The following is a 7,063-nucleotide window of genomic DNA, read 5'->3' as shown; positions in this document are numbered from 1 at the left end:
AGCAAGTCCAGGACAGCCAGGACTACACAGAGAAACCTTGTCTGGAAAAAAACAAAACAAACAAACAAAAAGAGCCGGGCGTGGTGGTACACACCTTTAATCCCAGCGGCAGAGGCAGGTAGAGTGATGCGAGTTCAAGGCCAGCCTAGTCTGCAAAGCAAGTCCAGAATGGCCAAGGCTACACAGAGAAACTCTGTCTCGAAAAAACAAAACAAACAAACAAAAATGATGGAGTCTCAATAGGTTGCTTAAGCTGGCCTCTAACTTCTAGACCCAAGCAATCCTCCTGCCTCAGCCTCCTAGGCACTTGGGACTACGGACACAAACCAGTTTATCCAGGATATAGCATTTTACATTAATATATAATAATTTATCATTTATCATATACTATATGTAATTACAAAGATATAAATATTATGCCCATGTAGTCAATGAAATAATTATGTTCTACAGTTATTCAATATACTATTTATTTATTTACCCCAAACCCTAGCTTTTTGTTGTCCTTTGAGTCAGGGTCTCTATGCAGTCCTCTGGCTTTCCTGGAACTCTCTCTATGTAGGCCAAGCTGGCTTTGAACTCAGAGATCTTCCTGCCTCGGTCTCCTGAGTGATGAAATCAAAGATGTGTGCACCACACCTGGCTCGAACTCAGCTTCTTAAAGCAACAAACATTTATTTCCTGCCCCTCCCCCCAGTTTCTCTAGATTACAGCCTAGAGCCAACATATATACCTCTGGCTCAGGATCTCTGATGAAGTCTGTAAAAGCATCGTCTGGGCCACGGACATTTCAAGGCCTATGCAACAGTAGGTCCAGTTCCAAGTTTGATTGTGTGACTTTTGGAAGGCCTTAGGTTCCTGGATGTTGGCTAGAGTCACACGGGCACTGTACAGATGAGCTCACAGCGCAGCGCAGCAGCTAGCTTTGCTCAGAGCAAACTTTTTTTAAATTTTTTATTAATTTATTCATATTACATCTCAATGGTTATCCCATCCCTTGTATCCTCCCATTCTTCCCTCCCTCCCATTTTCCCCTTATTCCCCTCCTATGACTGTTCCTGAGGGGAATTTCCTCCCCCTGTATATGCTCATAAGGTATCAAGTCTCTTCTTGGTAACCTGCTATCCTTCCTCTGAGTGCCACCAGGTCTCCCCCTCCAGGGGACATGGTCAAATGTGAGGCACCAGAGTACGTGAGAAAGTAATATCCCACTCTCCACTCTACTGTGGAGAATGTTCTGACCATTGGCTAGATGGTAGTAGGGGTTTAAAGTTTTACGGCCTGTATTGTCCTTGGCTGGTGCCTTAGTTTGAGCGGGACCCCTGGGCTCAGAGCAAACTCTTAAGGCGGGCTACCAAGCTGAGTGCGGCAACACACACTTGTAACCCCAAGATGCAGTAATCTGAGGCAGGAGAGTTGCAGCCTTGAGGACAGCCTGGCTTACACAGCATGACCCTACCTCAAACTCTCAGAAAAGAAAATCAGCAAAATGGATCAGTTGGGTCAAGGCACTTGCTACAAAGCTGGAGGGACCCATCATGATGGACAGAGAAACCCCACACCTGAAAGCTGTCCTTTGACCTCTACACATGCACTGCGGCACGAGCGCACACACACACACACACACACACACACACACACCACACCATGTAATTTTTTTTTTTAATTGCCAGAAAAGAAAAATAAAAGTAGCCTTCAGTAGCCCAGAGTGGGGTTAGGATGCCCTGTGGCCTCTGCCCCTCTGCCCACACTCCCACGGAAAAAATTTCACAAAGAAAGAGGGAGGTGGGGAGCATTGGGGTGCCATCTAAGAGGCTGCCTAGTGCGTATACAATTTGCATATTAATTATACAAATACCATGACATCACTGATTATAATAGCTGGCATTGATTATATACATTGAGCACCTCTCTTCCTTCTCCCATTTTTTTTCGGGGGGGGGGTAGGTGGTCGCACTAAGGTTTATTGGGGCATCCTAGTACAGGCGCTGGGTCTTGCCCATGGTGCTCTGAATGTACAAAACCTGGACGTTTTGCCAGTTCTTCTTGAGCAAGCACACCAAGAAACTGACAGCCAGATGGATGTTGTAGACCAGCTCATCATCAGTCATCTTCACGTGGCCAACCGCAACAGCCAGACACAGCACCTTCTTCATCTGGAACTTGATCGTGGATTTCACCTCATCAACTTTGGCCACCGTGTTTTCACTGTGTGTCAGCAGAGAAGGGAATTTGGCAGCCTTGTTCAGGCCTGGGCCCAGGATCCGTGGGATCTGCTTGATCAGAGACGACTCAGGCCAAAAAGGCATCATACTTCTTTGCCAGTTTTTTGACCAACTTCTTGTTCTTATTACATTTCCTCAGCGCCCCGACAACCATGTGGGGGTATATCCATAGCCTTGGCCTCATCACAGTGCTGCTGGTCCCCCAGGATGCACACTGAGAACTTGGGGCGAGGAGTGGACTTGAGCCTGGCGGTGCCTGAGAAGTGTTTGACCTTCTGAGGCTCGTAGCTCTTCAGGCTGATCTGTAACTCCACCATCTCCAGAAACTTCTGGTTCCCATTGCAGGGCTTCCCGCATGCCCGCCTCATACAGAGCTCCGCAGGAGACTTTGCTGCTCATGGCTGCTCCAGCCCTGAGAACTAGAAAAAGAGGATTCATGCATTTTTTTTTCCTTTGAGACAGGTTTCTCTGTGTAGCCTTGGCTGTCCTGGACTCGCTTTGTAGACCAGGCTGGCCTCGAACTCGCAATGATCTGCTTGCCTCTGCCTCCCGAGTGCTGGGGTTAAAGGTGTGCGCCACCACCACCCGGCTACTCATGCATATTTTTACATTCTAAGTTGAGCACTGGGAAGTTGGGAATAAGAAATTGGAAGTTTCTTTCTTTCTTTCTTCTGTTAAAGACTTTTTTTTTTTTTGAGACAGGGTCTCTCTGTGTAGCCTTGGCTGTCCTGGACTCCCTTTGTAGACCAGGCTGGCCTCGAACTCACAGTGATCCACCTGCCTCTGCCTCCCGAGTGCTGGGACTAAAGGCGTGCGCCACCACCGCCTGGCTCATTTTTTTTTTTTTTTGAGATTTTTATTTTATGTGTCTGAGTGTTTTGCCTGAATGTGTATCTGTGTTCCATGTGTGTACGCAGTGCCCTTGAAAGCCAGGAAGAGAACATCAGATCCTCTGGGGTTGGAGCTATAGATGGTTGTATACCTGAACTCAATTCAGAACTCACATAACAGTGAGTGTTGTAATATATCAATTATAGAGGATGCCATGCAACAGGCCTGGTATGAAGAGGTTTATTGTGCGGGATGGGAGAAGAGGAGAGAGATTAAAGGGCGCCTATGGCAGACAGGCAGACAGATAGAGGAAGAGAGAGAGAGAGAGACAGACAGACAGAGACAGAGAGAGACAGAGACATAGACAGAGAGAGACAGAGAGCAGCTGGCATGGCAGGCAGGTTCTTTTCTCCTCCACTCCTGGCACAGTGATGACATAGGACGTTGTCAGGACCCTAAAGACCCCCGAGGGCAGGCCAGTTGAATTGCCTGCACACCAACATAACAGTGAGTGATGGGGACCGAGCCTGGGTCCTTAGGAAGAACAACTAGTGATCTTAGGTGCTGATCCATCTTTTCAACCCCTGGAGGCTTCCCTTTCAGAAACCGGGCTCTCTAGGACTTATTCTGTTTTGCATATTGCCACTTTTGTCAGAATGGTTTAAGTGTTTTTCTTGTTGAGAGTTTTTGCTGGGTTGGTGGGTTGATCAGTTTTATGTTGTTTTGTTTGAGACTGGGCCCGAGTGGCCTAGAACCTGTGATCTTCTTGTGTCATTGTCCTGAGTGCTCGGATTGTAATGTTATCGGGGTAAACCGTAAGCTCTACGTGAAGTGCTTCCGCAGTCTCACTGACACAGTTCCTTTGCGTCTGTCGTAGCTCTTGCCTGATGTCTTACCTCTTCGCTTCTGCTCTGTTGGCCTCACATCGCTGCACTCGTTAGCTAGTTATTATGCTTGAGGTCTCCCCTGTATATTCACAAATCACTGGCTTCCCTAAAACGCTAGCCCCCACCCTCTGCCTGTGAATAAGACTCTGAGTATTTGAAGTTACTGTTTCCAGCCTCTAGCTCCACCTAATTCACTTAGCGAAGGTCGAGCTCTCATGTGCTAACCATTATGTCAGCCAGTAATGAGTAAGGCTCAGCCTTTGCCATCCACAAACCCTCAGCCTAATGGAGATTAGAGATATGGGAAAGAATTTAGTGAAACAGAGGAGGTTATATAAACAAAGTTAGCTTGGTAGAGACACACACAGGGAGGAGCAGGAATGGTTTGTGGGACGGTTCAGCATCTAGGCTGAGTTTTGACGGACAAACAAAATATGTCTGTAGCCCAGGTTTTCTAAGGACATATGTGCGCTGGCAACTAATTCCAAGTTTTGCATTTGGCTGCTGCTCTACTGCTGGACACACATCACTCCCTCTCCCTCCCCTCCACCCCGCCTCATACAGCTCTCCTGTCTGGTCCTGCCTTTTAAGGGAATTTTTTTTGTGTATTTAGCCCCTGGGTTTCATTTCGTTGGATTGGACTGTGGTAATGTTTCTGTACATTTGCCCAGTGGGGCTCTGCTAATGGGTGTATTCTTTATAAGCCAATAAACAAATGAATAAAGCCAGCTTGTAGACCAACTCCCACCTCTGCCTTTTTTTTTTTCTTTCTTTCTTTCTTTGCCTTTTACCCATACTTTGTGGTACTTTCTTTAAAATGAAACATTTCCTGAGTGACTCAAATTTCCTGATTGCCTCTATGAAGCCATTGTTACCCTGGCCAGTCCATCCATGGGCAGGGGGTGGAGGGAGGCGGGTTGTCATTTTACTGGAAAATGTTCTTTCCCCAGCCAGCGAGCCAGCCAGTGTGGGATGGAAGGATGGTCTGGTGTCCAAGGAGCTCTTCCCCAGGGCCAAAGGGAACCTCAGAGCAGCAAGGCTTAAACAGGGTGTGGCAGCATGTGCCAATGATCCTAGCACTTGGGAAGCTGAGGCAGGAGGGTCCTGAACGCCAGGCTAACCTGGGCTCGTCAATAAACTTAGCCTCAAGATTAAAAAAAAAAAAAAACTGGGCGTGGTAGCACATGCCTTCAATCCCAGCACTTGGGAGGCAGAGGCAGGAGGATCTCTGAGTTAGAAGTAAACTTAATCTACAAAGCGAGTCCAGGGTAGTCAAGGCTACCCAGAGAAACCCTGTCTTAAAAAACAAAAACAAACAAACAAAAAAGCATATTTCAACTGTAGCCTCATGCTGGCAGCCACATAGTGCAAGTCCCACTACACCCAACCACGCAGTCAGATTTTTCAGATGCAAGGAGGCTATGGTTGCCCCTGAGAATAGGCCTTGTCAAGGTGAATCATCTCTCTAGGTCACTAAGCCACACAGCAGTACAAGTTCTGTTTCTCGGCAGAGAGGGTTTTTTAGCCTGTGTGAAGCTCTAAGAAGGAAATCAAAGGGAGCTGCCCTACTTCCCACTTCCACAACTCAAAAGCTTAGAGGGCCCTAGTGCCCCCTAGTGCTCACCACCAGAAATGCTACTGGGAAGCCTATGGCCAGACCCAAGGTCACCTCTGTAATAATGTAGGTTTCTCTGTTAGTTTAAGACAAGGTCTCACTTCATAGCCCAGCCCAGGGTGACCTTAAATTCATGGCGAACCTTCTGGCTCAGCCTCTCAGGTGTGACTCTATCCTCAGCTAAGAACATGGATTGTTTTTGTTTTTGTTTGTTTGTTTGTTTGTTTTTGGTTTTCAAGACAAGGTTTCTCTGTGTAGCCTTGACTATCCTGGACTAGCTGTATAGACCAGTCTGGCCTCGAACTCACAGTGATCCACCTGCCTCTGCCTCCCGAGTGTTGGCATTAAAGGCGTGTGCCACCACCGCCCAGCTAAGAACATGGATTTTTAAGACAAGAAAGAGACGTGCCACAGAGACATGACTCAGAGGGTTGAGGCAGTTCCGAGCAAGCCGCAGGATCTGACTTTGATCCCTGGAATAGGCTAGAAGGAGATGCCTGAAAATTGTCCTTTAACTCCCAGATGCACGCGCATACTGTGTCATGAGTGTACCTGCACTCACACACACATTATGCTCACAGGCACACACACACTAAGTAAATAAGATAATTTTTAATTTTTAAAAGGAAGAACAAAAACTAAGGTTAGGGCTTCTATCCCTAGAGACCTCTTGCTCATTTCTGATCATTGCTGCTAATTATGACTTTAGGAAGCTGAAGGTTGGGGACTTAGCTCAGTGGTAGGGTCTCTTGCCTAGCAAGGGTTCAGTCCTCAGCTCTAAAAAACAAGAGGCAAAATTATCCAAAAGAACATAACAACAACAACAACAACAAAACATTAAAATAAACAAGAAAAAAAAAAGGCAACTGACTTGAAGTAATCAAATGGTAAAGTTGGTAGTATAATAAAACAGAGCTGGCCCATCTGCCCCAGAAGGGTAAATCTAATGCCCTCCAAACCTAGAGATTGGAGCTTGGGCCTTGAAAACAAGTGTGGAAAAGGGGGTTACCAGGAAGAAATTAAACAAACTAACTTAAAACTAGGTTTTTACATTTTTAGTTAGTTTGTTTGTTTTGGGTTTGCTTTTCAACTGAGACAGGGTCATGCTATGAAGTCCAAGCAAAAAAAACTGGATTTTTGTTCTTTTGTTGTTAAGATCTCGCTGTGTAGTCCTGGCTACCCTAGCGTGGAACTCTCTATGTAGACCACCATGATGGCCTCAGACCCTCCCAGACCCACCTGCCTTGCCTCTTCAGTGCTGAGATCAAAAGCATGGTCCAACAGAAAATGAACTTTTAAAAAATCTTTAGAGCTGAGCGTGGTGGCGCACGCCTTTAACCCCAGCTCTTGGGAGGCAGAGGCAGGTGGATCACTAGGAGTTTGAGCCAAGCCTGGTCTACAAAGCGAGTCCAGGACAACCAAGGCTACACAGGGAAACCTGGTCTCCAAAAACCAAAAATAAAAATAAATAAATAAATCTTTAGAGTTGTGTATGGTGGCCCAAT

The 7,063-nt window shown here is 46.5% G+C and overlaps 1 pseudogene across 1 annotated transcript; it reads right to left on the bottom strand.

Moving 5' to 3' along the window:
* Positions 1-1,954: 1,954 nt before the first annotated feature.
* On the bottom strand, positions 1,955-2,624 carry LOC311588179 (large ribosomal subunit protein uL1-like; annotated as a pseudogene). The gene has a single exon. The product of its transcript is annotated as a large ribosomal subunit protein uL1-like (transcript).
* Positions 2,625-7,063: the final 4,439 nt, after the last annotated feature.

This window comes from Acomys minous (genome assembly GCF_964271855.1).
Source record: "Acomys minous genome assembly, chromosome: 17".
Lineage (NCBI taxonomy): Eukaryota > Metazoa > Chordata > Mammalia > Rodentia > Muridae > Acomys > Acomys minous.
This window is presented reverse-complemented; position numbering and strand designations above follow the sequence as displayed.